Source organism: Ambystoma mexicanum, chromosome 4p (assembly GCF_040938575.1).
Source record: "Ambystoma mexicanum isolate Mex_15411 chromosome 4p, UKY_AmexF1_1, whole genome shotgun sequence".
In the NCBI taxonomy this organism is placed as follows: Eukaryota; Metazoa; Chordata; class Amphibia; order Caudata; family Ambystomatidae; genus Ambystoma; species Ambystoma mexicanum.
This window is the reverse complement of record NC_090927.1, coordinates 624134473-624149890: the sequence shown is the minus strand read 5'-3', so window position 1 is coordinate 624149890 and position 15418 is coordinate 624134473.

The following is a 15418-nucleotide window of genomic DNA, read 5'->3' as shown; positions in this document are numbered from 1 at the left end:
CATTGAGATGGGTCTCCTGCAGCAGAGCTATCAAGATTTTCTTCCTCCTTAGGAAGGATTTAATCCGGTGCCTACGCATATAGGTGCCCATCCCTCTGACATTCCATGTCAACACTTTTATATCAGCTGCCATTGCTGTGTTGTTTCACCCCCTTCCATGTCCCACACTTACAGGCCTTTCTTCAGCACTGTGTCCCTTTGCTGCCTCCACCCCTGCACCCTGCTTTCCTCCAGTCAAGTGCCCATTTCTTTGTTACATCAATGTTCGTGAAGAACATATAACTTCCCAACCAACAACAAACATATATCAACCAACTGAGCCCAGCAGTTGCACTAAAGAGGAACGATCAGGCGTCCCTGCCACTTTTTGGCCCATCCGGGTCTCCGTGCATGGATTCCGATACGTCAGCAACAGGCCAACACCAGTCCTTTCGCTGGGATGTGCCTGTTGGCCCAGGACAAGTGGCCGAGCAGTTCCCCTGTCATACATGAGTTCTGAGACTTGGCTGTGGTTGATTTAAGAGTCTTCAAAGGCATGCCACCTCGACTATTTCTTCAGGTTGCCACTGTTGTCCGCCTCACCATTCAGTCCTTCTGTGGCCCAGACTATGTTGCGACCTCCTCCCCCCGGCCATGTTGTTGTGTTCGAGCCACATGGTAGCTGCCGCCCGGGTCTCCAGGAATATGGCCCGGCCCTTGTATATTACTTTGAGCCTGGATGGGTACATCAGCATGTATTTAAGGTTTAGTTGCCGGTGCCAGGACTTGATCAGGACGAAGGAATTTCTTGCCCTTTGGACTGCCCGGGTATAGTCCGGATATATTGCGATTTTGGCGATATCTGTTTTTACCTGCCCTCATTCCCTGGAATAGCACAGCATGATTTCTCTGTCCAGGAAGTTCAGGTTCCTCGCTATCATCGGGGAGGGAGGTATGATCCGGGTGGTGGTCTCTTCTGTAATGTTCTGTGGGCCCTTTCCACCACCAATCCCTGTGAAAGCCGGCCAGCGCATATCGCCTGTTGTAGTAGGGTTTCTACGAAATTCATGGGGTTGGGGCCTTCTATTCCCTCAGGAATTCCCAGCAGGTGTACATTGTTGCATCCGGATCACCCCTAAGCATCCGCAGCCCTCTCCTCCAGGCCTGTGTTCCTTTTCTCCAGCTCCAGTACCCTCTCCTGAAGGTCCTTCAGTGTTTCTGCGGTTTACAGCTGTCCAGCTTCAGTAACCTTTATTCACTCCGTTAGGTTTTGCATATCTTGCCTCATTAATTGCATGTCCATTTTAACTTCCTCTATTTAAGTGTCTATAAACGCTGATAGCCCAGCTATGTCTTCTAGCACCTACTTGTCCTTGTTGGTCTTGTCGGGTGCCTCCAGGTCTGGATGGGCCACATTGCTGCTTTGCGCCTGCTCCCGTGATTTGGCCGCAGCGAAGGATTCCATGATTGTAGATTTGTATTTCCCCTTGGGCGGGGACATATTCTTCTGCAGTAGTACTGAGTGGCAGTCGTCTGTTGGTTGGTGCTGTATCCTTCTAGTCATTGATCAGTTGCGTGTGCGTGCACCTGATCCTCCACCAGTTCCTGGTCTCCCCTAGTGGCTTCCTCTGCTATCTCCAACTGGTAAGTGTTGGTGTCTCTGGGCTGGTGTAACTGCATGTCAGTCGGTGCCGCCTTATTGCTTGCCTCAGGGTTCCTAAGGCTCTGCTCAGTTGGTTGCGTTCAGGACGGTGTTTCCTGCAGCTCGGTGTCTGCACTGTCATCTTTGTGGTACCAGCAGCACCCTTTGTGCAGTTTATTCCATCGATTCCCTTGATGTGCAGGGTGAGCACAGTCAGAGTGTTCCTATGCCGCTCACTCAGTTGTCCATTTGGGGCCGCTGTCAGGGGGAAACCAGGCCTTTTAGGGAGTTTTGGCAGCCAACTCCCCTTCAATCATCGGGCACCTCATGTTCGTTTGGTGACCCAATGTTCTTGGTCTGATCTTGCTGTGTGGGGGGGACGTCGACGTGCAGTACTGCCACCTCTCTGTTTGACGGTCCCTATTGGGAGCAGATTCTCTGTCGCCTGCTACTTCATTGCCCTCTACTCTAGTCCCAGCCTCTTGCCGCTTTGGGCGATAAGTTCGTACACTACAATTTCTGCAATTTGGTTTGGAGCACATACTCACTTTTGCCGTCCGCTCTAGCGATGGAATCACGCTCTTCCTCAGGTGCAGATGTTTATTCTTGCATCGGGGTGTATGTCGCCGTCCAGCTCTGCACTGCTTCGGCAGCCCGGCCCGTGTTGGTGGGCCGGTTCTCCAAATGACAACGCAGTCGGCGCGTACTTTCTGTTCGTGTGTGTGACGTTCTGTGGGCAGGACACCTCTCTTTCCAGTGTTTTGTGAAAAACCAAGGAGTCAGGTCCTACAACTATGCATGATCTCTACCTCTTTGTGACTGCTCCTCGCTCTATGAGCCCGTCTTAGCCACCTCAGGTGTCTTTTTCCTGCTGGCAGCCCGAACTCGGTCACCAGTCCCGCAGTGGATAATTCCGGTGACCCTCCGGCTCTGTTATTTCTTCCTGCGGGCACCGGGTGTGTTTCTTGGGGCTGTTTTCACAGTTGCCTGAATGCTCGCACCTTCCTAGTGTCTCTGCCGCCCTTCTGTATCTCTCACTTTGGTGCACCACATTCCCTGGCTTGCTCACCGGCTCCTTTCCTTCTCAATGCAGCTCCCTCAGCCCGCTTCTGTCAGTTTTCTCACGCAGTGTAGGTTCAGCGTTTTGGTGCCTCAGTCGTTCAGGCTGTGCAGGGCCCCCTTGTAAGCCACCCGTCGTGACTGCTTCCAGCCGGGGATCTGTGTTGTCAGCCCGCACCGCGCCCAGATGGCCACACCACTCGGCACTCTCCGACGCTGTTGCAGATGGTTATACTGGCCATAGTTGGACCCGTGGGTGGAGTGGGTATTTGCTTCTCTTTTCCTGTGGCGTTCGCAATAATGTTCATCTCCAAGTCCGGCTCCACCTCCGTTACATTTCAGGGCCGCAGCTTAGTCCACCATCTTGCCTGCAAGTGGGCACTTGTTCAACAGACTCTAACTCCGGCGTACAGGTTCCAATTTTCTCTGTTATTTTGTCAGCTGGCTGCAGAATCTACTCGTAGGTGGCAGTTTCCATTGCCAATAGGATTCAGGATCTTGCCAAGGATCAGGATGGGAGCTCTGCCCAGGCACCTCTCTACTCCATGAGCTCAGGCCACGCCCCCTGGAAAAACTGATAAAACTTGTTTACCTTTTCCGCTACACACAATCACAGTAAATCCACCTAATATGAATGGCAAAATGTCAATGTTGATCCTCATTTTTGGAGTCAATAGGACCCCAATGGGGATTTGGAGGATTTGCCACAATCGTTAATTCCACTAGCAAAAAATCCTGCATTTTGTGGTGCTGAGGTGGAGGACAATCTCCTAGTAAGTGCTGGAGAAATTTCTTCTACTTTAAACTCAAACTTGTAATTTGGCAGTGCATCATTTTGGTGGTAAAGAGGCAGTAATCAAGCGACCCTGGCTTTGCATAAATGTTTTACTGAACAGCCAAACTATTAATATGGCTGTTCATATTTTTCATGTTGTATATAAACAAAATACTCACCTCAATTATCCTCCTTAAAGAAAAAATGGAAATGAGGGCACACAAGTTTCAGGAATACAATCAAGAATGCTGTTCAATTCCAGTTCCCCCCAGCAAGCTTAGAGAAAACAGGTATGATTTTAAAACAGGCAAAAATGCTTGAGAAAGTGATTGCAATGGATGGGACAATCTGCTAAATTGATTTTAAATTACTAAAAGAGATTCAGGATGAGTGATAGTTACTTTAGATTGGTTCAGGTCAACACTAGCAATGATTCATGAATGATTATCAAATTGGAAACGAAATTCAGCAGTTGCAAACAAGAAACAGCTATTTTTACAAGTGGTGAAATGGAGCTAAATTGCAATTCGCGGCAATTTTTCCACGTGCGTAAATCGCGATTACGGAACAACTATAATGAATTGGAATGTCGTTCTGGGTTTGTTGGAAAGCTTAGGATCTTAGCTTCTAGAGCGTGCAGTTCAAGAGATACGGATGTTTTTGTGGAGGTAGATTTACAGAAATAAAGTCAAGATTTCAGAATGACAGAAGGCGCTTTACAGATTTGAAATCAACAGGATGAACACAGGATTCTATAATGCAGTTCCGGATAGGTTGAAATGAATGGAAGAGGATTACTTTAAACTAAGACATTGGTTCTGTACAGTTCTAGACTAGATACTCACTCCGAGCTTTGGAATGGAATGGGCCTCGTCAAAGAACTGGTCAAGGGGTTTGGCTTCACTCTCGGCACCGGACAGGTCTCAGGCCCTCTGGGTTCTGCTCTCAGCACTGCACGGCAGTCTGGGTCTCTTGAACTGGATCTGACGGGTCTGGTTACAGCACTGCTCTCTCTGGGTCTGGATCTGGGTTCTAGCACAGGGTTCTTAGCTAGAAGCAACACAGCTCAGCAAGGCTGTTGAATGGTTTGGTTAGGCCCCGTGGAAGTTTGGAGGTTAGAATCAGGTTGCAATAGATTCTGAAGGCCTGCTGAGAAAGATTCAGCTTGTGAATTAGGCCTTTGCTTCAGGGTTCTAGAGCTTGGTTCTAGAGTCTGGATTCTAAGTCCTGGTCTCTGGATCTAGATCTGGAGTCTACCGGCAGGGTGCTGCACCAAGAAATCGGTTGAAGGGTGGAATTAATGTGTCCTAACTGTCCTAAGCAGTCTCTTCTTATGTGTTTTCAAAGTGGGTGAGGAGGCTGATTCTATATGCCCAACCCCCTAAGGATTTGATAGGTTAGAGAATTTCATGTCGCCTGACTGGAGAAGGGAGTAGTGTGTCATCCTGTGTCATCAGGTGTCATGTTTATGGTTTAAGGAAAGAGCACTCCCCTTTGCTTTTACTTAGAAAATCAATTTTTCCCAAGAACATATTTCCCAGATACACAAGTTGTTCATAATACATACACACATCACAAATTAATCAAGGCATGTCTCTGTTCAAGTCCCATGTTCCAACGTGCTTGGGTTCAGAAATGCCAACTTATTCGCTCTTTTGGTGGGTTTCGCAATATTGCTTCTGCACCAAATTTGATACATGCAAGCAGATCCTCCCTGGGCATATTACTGTAAGTTCTTATGTTCATAGGAAAAACACTACAGCTGCAATATTAATAAATCCCGGAGTTTGGTCTCAGAACATCACCCGGTGTCCAGCTTAGTCTTAAATTGTGAGTGAATTTTTCATTGTAACCGTCTCAAAGTTGTACATTTTTGTCAGCTTGTTACAATATTTTAGAACCATTTTCCTTAAACATATTGGTGCAATGTTAAATCCACATCCCAGTCTGGTCTGCCTCCAGAGCTGGGTGAGTCAGATGGCCACATGGCCTGCCTTCCTGCTAGAGCAGTTGTTGACAGGCACACCCAAATCAGCATATTCTATTCAGCTGAAAGAATCTATTGTCTCTTTTTCCTGCCAGCAGGGGAAATCTCCTCTCACAACAGTTCTAATTAACATGTCCATGCGATATCCTCTCCTGTTGATAGGAAGGACAAGGTGTGAAGGGTTCCCAGGGACAGCAAGCCTTTTGAAGTTTTTACTGCATCAGGTTACTTTCTGATCAATTGCAACTTAGTTCCTTGTAAATAAAAATACTTTTATAAACTCACCATAAGCAACATATCTTTAAATCAAGTCTTTTTCAACTATGAAATCACTGTGTAGCACTCTATATGGCATTTTGATGGAATTCTCTTCTTTGGCATATTTAGCTTCTGAAACACAGCTCTCCTGTCAGAATTTTTTTGACAGCTGTCTTTACATCAGTATCTTTAAAAGGGGATTTAGCTTGATAGCATATGATTCTTGCTGACATTGTATTGATGTGGATTCTTGCAGCAGAGTAATGTGGAACACCCAACAAGAGGTTGGATCTTTTAGGTGATTTTGTGAGCCATGATTTTAACAATTTTTGACAATCAAGAAAAGATTTTCCCAACCAGATCTGTATTTCTTTTGGCAATCAGTATTGCTATTTCCAAGTGGTTTCAGGCTGCTTTGTGGATGGCCCAATGGTGGTTTTAGGCAGTAATCTCCTGTGCTCCCTACGATAGGCAAAAGTGGATGGCATCTATCTTTCAGATTTTTACTGCACATTTTTGGCTGGTTTTGAGCGAGCAGCATGCTTTCCAGTGGCCATTCTGATGTTTCTGCTGCCAGCAATGCCTAATGATGTTGCAGGGCTTGGATGAGTGTGTTAAGACATCCCACAGTAACTTAAGTTTCCACTCATACGAGGATGATACATACATTCTTCTGAAGGTTGGCAACAGTGAGGAATTGTTCCAAAGAATTGATCATTGTTTGAACAAAGTAAATCTATGGATGTCCCTCAACGGTTTGCAGCTTAATGCCAATATAACAGAAGTCACACTGTTTGTCCCCAAACACCTGCTGATTGACACCGCCAATGGTCCTCCTTCCCCTTGCTTTTTGGGCTCATGTCTTGCCTTTTCACTCAAAATAAAATATGTGGCACGCATCTAGCAAGCAAACCTGGGCAGTGAAAACCAGGCCAGGGCCCAGGTGCATCCGTATTCTACTCGACTCCTGTGTCGTGCACTTCCTTTCATTCCACAAGAAGATCATGCTATGGTAATGGAAGCACTGGTCAACTCCCATCTAGATTATGGGACTAGTTTATTGCCACTCTGTCTCCAGAGAAACTGTTGAGACTTCAGAGACCCCAGACTGCAGCAGTTTGTTTAATTTTCAAAGTTTCAAAATCTTCATCTATTTCATGTCCACGCAAATAACTGCACTGGCTCACTGTGAGAGAATCAAATTTAAGGTCCTGTGCCAGGTCTTCAAATGTCTCTATAATCTTGCCTCTTCATATCTTGTTGATAAACTGAGTTGGTACCTTCCTAGCCAACCCCTTTGGTCATCAGATAAGCTACTGCTGGTAGTACAATCCTCTCGCTGCTCCTCCAGGGGGACCACCGATTTTTAGTTTTTGGTCCGAAATTGTGGAACTCCTTGCCTTGGCATCTACCCATATGCCAAATCTTACCTGTTTTTGAAAATCCCTTAAAACATTCCTGTTTAGGTAAACCTTTACCTTCTCGGCAGGGTCTGCCGGTTGGAACCTCCCTGGTCAAACATCTCCCTGTGATTATTGATTTGCTGTGTCATCTGCGTCCAGATGCAGTTCATTCTGCCAGGATATTTCAGTGTGATAAAAATCCTTCAAAAGAATAAATATGTATAGTGCCTCATGCCACCACTCTCTGCTGGTATGTAAGCGAAAGTACACGGGGTGAAAAGGGAAGGCACGGGTGCCCTATACAGCATAAAACAATAGATGATAGCTTGCAACTACTGGGTGCATTTCACCTCAGGTTTCGGGCATCATTCTTAGATAACTTGAGCTTCACACTAGTGTTCTATCAAATGTCACTTTGAAATCTTCAGTGTAATATTTCCATGTAGTTGATCTAAAATTCTATAATTCTGTATGTTGTAGGAAAAGAGTGGGGTGGTGGATACAGAGATGACACAAGATGAATTTGGAAAGCCTTGGAATGCCTTTTGCACACTAGTAAATTGGTTACAGTTTTCTAGAAGGCCATTGTCAGTGAATTGACCTGATCCAAATCAGTCTTTTCAGACAGGCAGGTGAACTGAGATCATCACACGATGGATTGACTGACTTCCCTGATGTGCATGTAACACCTAACATTGGTGCACTCCGTTTTCTTCACCAGCAACAGTGCTGGTATCAATGCAAGAAAGGCCTACGGAGGGTATTAGGTCTGAAACAAACCAAAGGCTGCAGCATCTGCTGGTTCCCAATGTTCCTGGGTACAATGCTTCCACCTCTTCATGCCAAGTTCATGGAAGGACAAGCAGCAAGGCTCTCCAAGAACAAAATTAGCAGATTTTCTCAGTGAGCTAGCTTGGGGATTTCAGGGCGACAACCTTGTAGACAATTCAGCAGAATTTAAAGATGATATGTGCTTTCAGTGGGAGCCAGTGTAGTTTGATGAAGGCTGATGTCATGTGGTCAAATTTGTGGAGTACGTTGATTAGATGTACTGCAGCATGTAGGACACAAATCAGGTGTACCAAGGTAGTCGCCAGAAGGTCTTCCAAAAGGAAATTACCACCATACAGGTGGTGAAGTACCTAGACTTGGAGAGAAGAGCTGGAGTTGTTTTCTCAAATGAAGGGCTTAATCAGGAGAGAAATTTGGTGCCAAGCTGTTTGTGTCTTCCATGCTCCGTACAGTTTGAGCGAGGGGTGTCTGTCGATGTCGAACCCAAGAGACCTGGCGCAGGTAGCCAGCTTGGATGTGAAGCACTTGAGGCTCATAGCAGAGAGCCAGGTCTGGATGTCAGGGTGTTTAGTGTTGTTGGTCAGCAGTAAGAATATGGTCTTGGAGTGGCTCAGCGTCAGGTAAGCAATGGTCATCCAGAACTGGATCAATGTGAGGCATGCCTTGAGCCTATGGATGTCTTCGATGGAGCATATCTTGAAGTAGAGCTGAAGATCACAGGGGAGAGGAGGGATCTTTGCAGGACTACACAGGTGGTGGGAAGAGTTGGGTATCTGGAGGAATCGATTTGTATAAACTAGTGGCAGTTACGAAGGTAGGCTATGAACTAGCTGATCACCATGCAGCAATGTAGAATGCCAGTGAGTGTCTGGTGCATTACAGTGTTGAAAAAGATGGGTGATGGGACAGTACTTGCTGAGGTAATCAGGTTCTAGTGTTGGATGTAGAGTTCAGAGGTGGGAATGATGTTGTCCACATACAAGGTGGCTTTGAAGGATGCTAGGTTGGCAGTGAGGTCTTCCATATTGAGTGTCTTGAACGATGTCCAGGTAGTTGTGGTTTTGTGAGATAGGATGGATGTGCAGTGTGCTGTCAGTTGTGACATTGGTGTTTATGTGTTGGCAGATCATGCTGATCTTGCTGATAGAGATGTATTTGATCACACTGCTGCTATCCCGCTTCAAAGAAAAATGCATGAAACGTTCAGAAATTAACCTCTCATGCATTGGAACTTTCCCTGCTCCTAGTCCAAACAGGTGTGTGGGAATGTGTTTGATTTTTGCCTATGACGAAAGATCATGCCATTTGTGGATTCAGGATGCACTTTGAAATGGTGAAAATGCCTCTTTAATTGTACAGATGCTCAAAGGGAGTGATAAAGGACATCTGCAGATTGTGGTGCTCAATTCTTTGGCACAAGGAAGGGTTTGCAAATCTTGCCCACTATGTTCTACTTTATTAAGACTACATTTAGCTATTCTCTATATTATAAATCATCAGGCAAACTTTTAAATCCTATTCTTTTCTGTTGGTGATTACAGAAAACTCCTGACAGTACCAAGGATGAAATAGATGGCAGCAGCATATCAGGCATAAGAAGAAGACGAGGGGTAAAAGTCACTGGCAAGTACCTAACACCATTGGAATGGGAACAAATTCGAGAATTTCACCTGCCAAGCACATTGGAACAATATTACCCGCAAAGGCCATACATTGATATAGAAAAGACAGCAGACATTGCTCTTCAGAAAACCGTCGTCGTCCAATCTGGCTCTCATCAAGATCCAAAAGTAAATAATTCCCTCGCTAGCGCACCTAACGCAAACAAGGGGATGTTGAGGAGCAAAAAGGGAATAGAAACAGAAAATGAACCAGCTGAGAACCCAAAAGAAAGAAAAGAGGATACAGCATGGGAAACAGGAGGTGATATTCACAAACCTGAAGATGACACTGCCAATAATGGTACAAGTCAAAGAAAGGGACATGAACAATTCAAACCACCTGTCCCTGGGCTTTCAAAGCAAACAATAGAGGAGCTTAAAGATCTTCTGAGAGAGAGTTCACTGCTTACAAGTCAGAGCCGTGAAGGTGAGAAATCGAATGTGTCATCTACCTTTATACTGCTGCCAAGGACAATTGAAAATCAGGCCAATAAAAAGGTAAGAAACTTTGAGACATTTCGGCCCCATCTTGATGGACAGATGCAAAAATCCCACCCTACACAGGAGCAAGATGTACAGCAACCGTCAGAGCCCACCCCTAGTCAACAGTCTGCTGGATCTGAAGAGTTCCAAACTACAGACGACAAACCAATAAACCGAAAACAACCAATACCCAGCAGCAACACCAGCTCTCCACTGGGGAGGAAGACTGACCCTCCGGTACCTCCCCCGAGTGGCCATGCAGGTACGCATGCTAAATAATCAATGTTTAGGTAAGATGAATTGTTGATTGCTGGAATCATTGTTTAAAGCTCATCCATGGAAACATTGGGGAAAAAAGATATCAGTATTTACAATTTTAGATGTTCGATAATAAGACGTTACGTTTCAGTTTTACATGCAATTGAAGGGATAACAAACAGCTGTTTTTTGACATTGTTACAGCGTAGAGGGTCCCTAAATATGTTTAAACAAACAAAAGAACATAAAACGTCGAATGCACAGCGAGGGGCAGGAGTAACAAAAAATGGTGCACTGCATAAGCATTTTTGCGCATATTCAAACAGAATTTGAGAATGTGCGATTACATCAGCGCAAGTGCAAATCCCATTTGCACTAGCGGTAATGTATTTGCACATGCACAAAAGCCATTGCCCTACTGCAAAAAAGATGCATTTTCACTACATTTTTTAACCAGGGTAAAGTTTGTCCCAGTGCTAATACGGAATGGTATTAGCACTAGGGCAAACTTTGCCCTGATGCAAAAATGCATCTCAAATGTATCTTTTTAGCACTAGGGAAATTTTAGCCCTTGTGCTTTTAATATGCCAAACTGCACTTGTCGAGTGCAATGATTTTTTAATGTGTTCCAGTGTTTTTAAAAATAGGGCAAAGTTTGCCCTACTGCTAATACTGTGCCAACTTTGCACTTGCAAAGGTGCAAAGTATCTGTAATTTGGCCCATGGTCGTTTCTCCTATTTGTCCATCCTATAGTTTTATAAAAGGTGTTTTGGTGCCGTGAAATAGATTAGCTCTGGTACACACTCTCTCCCCAGTGGCGGAGGAAGCTTTTGGTGCGAAGGGGGGCGGATAGCTCCTGAAGGGGCAACACGATTTCTAAATGATTCATGGGTAAGCAAGCCCTCGCTGGGTGGTGAATGTTTTCATTAGAGGGTACTAAGTGTTTTCTGAAGTGAGCGCAAGCGAGCAAGTGTATCGAACGAGCCACCATAAATTGAAGGGAGTTGGCGGGGTTAGAATTGTTTTAATAATGTGCTTAAATAATGCTTTTCGCAGCACCATTTTTGAAAATAATTAGGTAAAATGCAATGCAGTTTACAGTTGGTTCTCTGGGTAAAACATGAAAACAATCAGGTAAATGCCATGTCATCAACACTTCACTACATAGGAGCACTTTATACCATTTTTATAAGGCTGCAGCCGCAACCTATGTATGGCAGTAATGGTCAGTGTAAAGTGCATGCAGGAGGCTGCTGCCATAATCTATCTGTGCCGGTAATGATCCCTTTAAATTACATGCATGAAGTGATTCATCCTGCATGCATATGATTTAAAGTGACAATGATCGGCATGGATGGGTTGTGGCAGCAGCTTCATGCATGTGATTTAAAGTGACCATTGCTGACATAGATAAGAGAACCTATCTATGCCAGCAATGGTCACTTTAAATCCAGTGGCAGCTGGTGATTTCTTTAATTTGAGGGGGTGTAAATATTTCCCCCAAATACGCCAGAGCGACCAAGCATTGCATGGGAACCTGAATCAACCTAAGGGGTTGGGCGAGTTTCCCACCCCGCGGAGATTAAAAATAAAGGAGTTGGCTGCTGAGTTGCAGTCTGTGGCAGTCTACTCTACAGTCTTTCTACAGTTGCTGCTGCTTTTGAGGGTTGGACATAAAAACCCCTCTACACCGCGGAGCGGCCGCAGAGTTGGCTGCTGAGTTGCAGTCTGTGGCAGTCTACTCTACAGTCTTTCTACAGTTGCTGCTGCTTTTGAGGGTTGGACATAAAACCCCCTCTACACCGCGGAGCGGCCGCGGAGTTGGCTGCTGAGTTGCAGTCTGTGGCAGTCTACTCTACAGTCTTTCTACAGTTGCTGCTGCTTTTGAGGGTTGGACATAAAAACCCCTCTACACCGCGGAGCGGCCGCGGAGTTGGCTGCTGAGTTGCAGCCTGTGGCAGTCCGTGTGCAGGAGGGGGCAGGAGCCACTTAAACCATCATGGAAGTTAGGCATTTCGACAATCCAACCTCGCCACCACCAGGAGGTGACGATGAGGAGGCCAGGTGGACGAGAAGTTCGAGCCAGAGGCTAAGGCCAGCTCCCCTTCGCTTAGACCTTTCACGACCACCAGCTGTGCTCCCTCTACCGAGACCAAAGAATCTACAAAAATCAAGGGTTTTAAGCGACACCTCTTTAAACTCCTTGACCTCGCTACACCTTTAAAACATCTGAATTCTGTGCCTGGCAAGGAGGCTCTACAAAGATCACTTGTGCCATCCAGAACAATCCAGGGGCAAAGTCTACACGCCACACCTCAAGAAGGCACCCGCGGGGAAGACGCATGTCAGTTGGACTCTACGGCGGCTGAACCGAGAAAACCAACAACGGAGAAGGGGATTTCTCACGTCCAAAAAAGTCCCCAGTGCAGCCGACCGAAGGGTGGGCTGCCAGGGAACTTCTTGCGGCTTCCCAACTTCGTCAGCCCGACATAGCCCAGGAGGGCTTGCACCAAACTGCCTCTCCCACAAACCCTGATCTTACCTCGTGGCTGGGTTCCCCGGTGACGGGGCTCGGGTCGGGTGGCTTGCCGTGCACCAGTGGTAGCCGCCCCCGCCACAGTCGGGACACGGATCTGACGTCGGGGAGGACGCCGGGCGCGGTTGAAGTGAGGGCGAGTGAGCCCGAAGCGAAGCGGATGACGGAGGCGTCATCAGAGCAAAAGGAGGCCCGTGGGATGGTCGACACAAGCGAAAGCGAGGCTCCACTTCCTCAAGGGGGTGGAGCCAAGTACAAACAAGCACCAAAGGAGGGTGAAAATAGAGAGATAAACGGGGACGTATGAAACCCTCGTTTACAAGATTTAAATGAAATTTCTCCCACAGACCAACAGATCTCATCGAATTTTTCAAAAAAAATAGTAAAACCCACTCACTCGGTAAAGCACAAACAAAAAAATCAAAACAAAAGGAAAAAACCATTGGGTAAAACCCTGCATCAAAAAAACAAAAATAACAAAAAAAAATCATCAGAAACGATGCTGGGAAACACTGCAATAGCCAACTTGCTAAAAGCGTACTTTGCCAGTCAAGGCAAACGGAAATACGACGTATTGCTCGAGCTGACAGATGCAGAAATGCTGGATGCAGTACTTGACGAGACTGATGGCCCAAAGGCACCAATTTTTCCTTATACACCAAAAGAAAGGATGACAGTTTCTGTCGGCAGTGAAAGAAACCAGGTAGTTTGCCCACCATTGGGCAATGCCAACGGAGCGCAAACAGTACCACTGGAAAATCGAAGTCCTGTTTCAGCAAATCGATCTCCAGAGAAGATGCTTTTGCCTGCCTGAGAAATTTCAACGACAACCAGTACAAATGAGTCTCAGCACCCTCCACTTTTTCTTCAACCTAAAGAAATGCAGCCAACAGATAATGTTACAAAGGGTGAAAGGAATAGGCCGCTCATCGAGAAACAACCATCACCTCATCCTCAGTCTCCGATGAAAGCAAAAGTCCAGCGGCCTTTTTCTACTGTCTCACTTGAATTAAAGTCTCCGGAACCCTCATCTAAAACAGCATCTTCTACCCCACAGGGTCCTGCCCATACTCCACCTCGAAGGGAAAGCATGGGACCTGGTCATACAGAAGAGGGATCAAATGAGACCCCTCCAAGGAAGCGAGACCTGACAACATTAATGTCAGCATTGACTATTGCGCTCGCCCCTTCGGAAAGTTATATGAAGCAATAAATGACACATTAAAGGATCAGACTACACTGATCACCATGACTCACACCAAAATGACCTTTTTTGAAGGCTACATTACCGCAAAAGAAAAAGTCGACAGTGCAATTTATGACAAAATCATAAGCGACCTTAAGTGTCCAAAGTCAAAAATCTCAACTTTCTCATCACATCCCATTGTAATAAAAGATTCAAGAGAAAGTGCAACACAAACTGATCAAATTGTTGGAAAAGTAACAGAAATGAGTACACAGACACAGTCAGTCGACAACCAACTTGCAAACAAATTCTGCTTCAATTTTGAGAGAAAGCTTTCAAATAACCAAAAATCAAAAGAAAAAACAGATCCACCGAAGCATTTTCTATTCGAAGGCATGCCAAAGAAAACACTCAAACCTTGCCTGAGAGAATCGGCTTCAAAGCCTCCTCAATTGCAAGTTCTAAACTGCCCATTGAAACCATCAAAAAAAATCAGTTATTCTGATCCTGTTAACCTAAAGAAAGTAAGCAAAACACCAAGCACAAAATCTATGACAGCAGGTTCTTCGTCTCGATCCTCAGCTTGCCTGACACGCGAGCCCATCCACCCCCCTCAAGGGGAATGTAGCGAGACGGTCTCAAAATCAAACATGGATACAAGTCCCATTAAATCTCCAATCCAGATATGTCATTTTGTCAGGAGCCCATCAGAAGACTCACAGTCTCACTCTCCTGTCACAGTTGTCGACTTCCTACGAGACGAAACGATGATGAACATTTCCACTTATTCGTCTCCTGCAAGTGAAACTTCACCTCACACTGAAAAGCAAAATGAGGCGAGTTCGCCTAAAAACCAAGCAAACGCAACTCCTCCAACGCCTAAAAAATGGAGGATGTTCAGCGAGCAAATAAAAGAGCGGTCAAATCCAAATGAAAGACACCCTAGAGGTCCAGACGCCACATGGAAAAAATCGGTGGCAATCAAACGAAACTATGCAGACCTAAAATCACCAAAAGACAAGGAAAACAGTAGAAAAGAAGGTCAGCTTCTGCAAAACAAACCTACCTTCCCCACAGAGCCGGAAGAAGACTTCCACCTTAAATCCAGCATCCGAAACCAAAAAATGGCAAAGCAACAAAGACTGGCTCTTGCGTCAGTCTTTAAACTGGAACAGATCCCGGACAACTTCGAAAAGATTACCCTAAATAGGGGCACTGTTCTGAAAATTCTGAAACATGTCAAAAACTTCGAAGACCTAAAAACAAATGATCTGCTACTGGTAGAGCCCTATCATAAGGACAAAAAAGCAAAGGCGTTTTTACACGCAAGTGCAGAAGCCAAAGGCAGACTGACTAAAGAAGGAAAGGAAGATCTCCTGAGAAAGGGGTACTTGATTT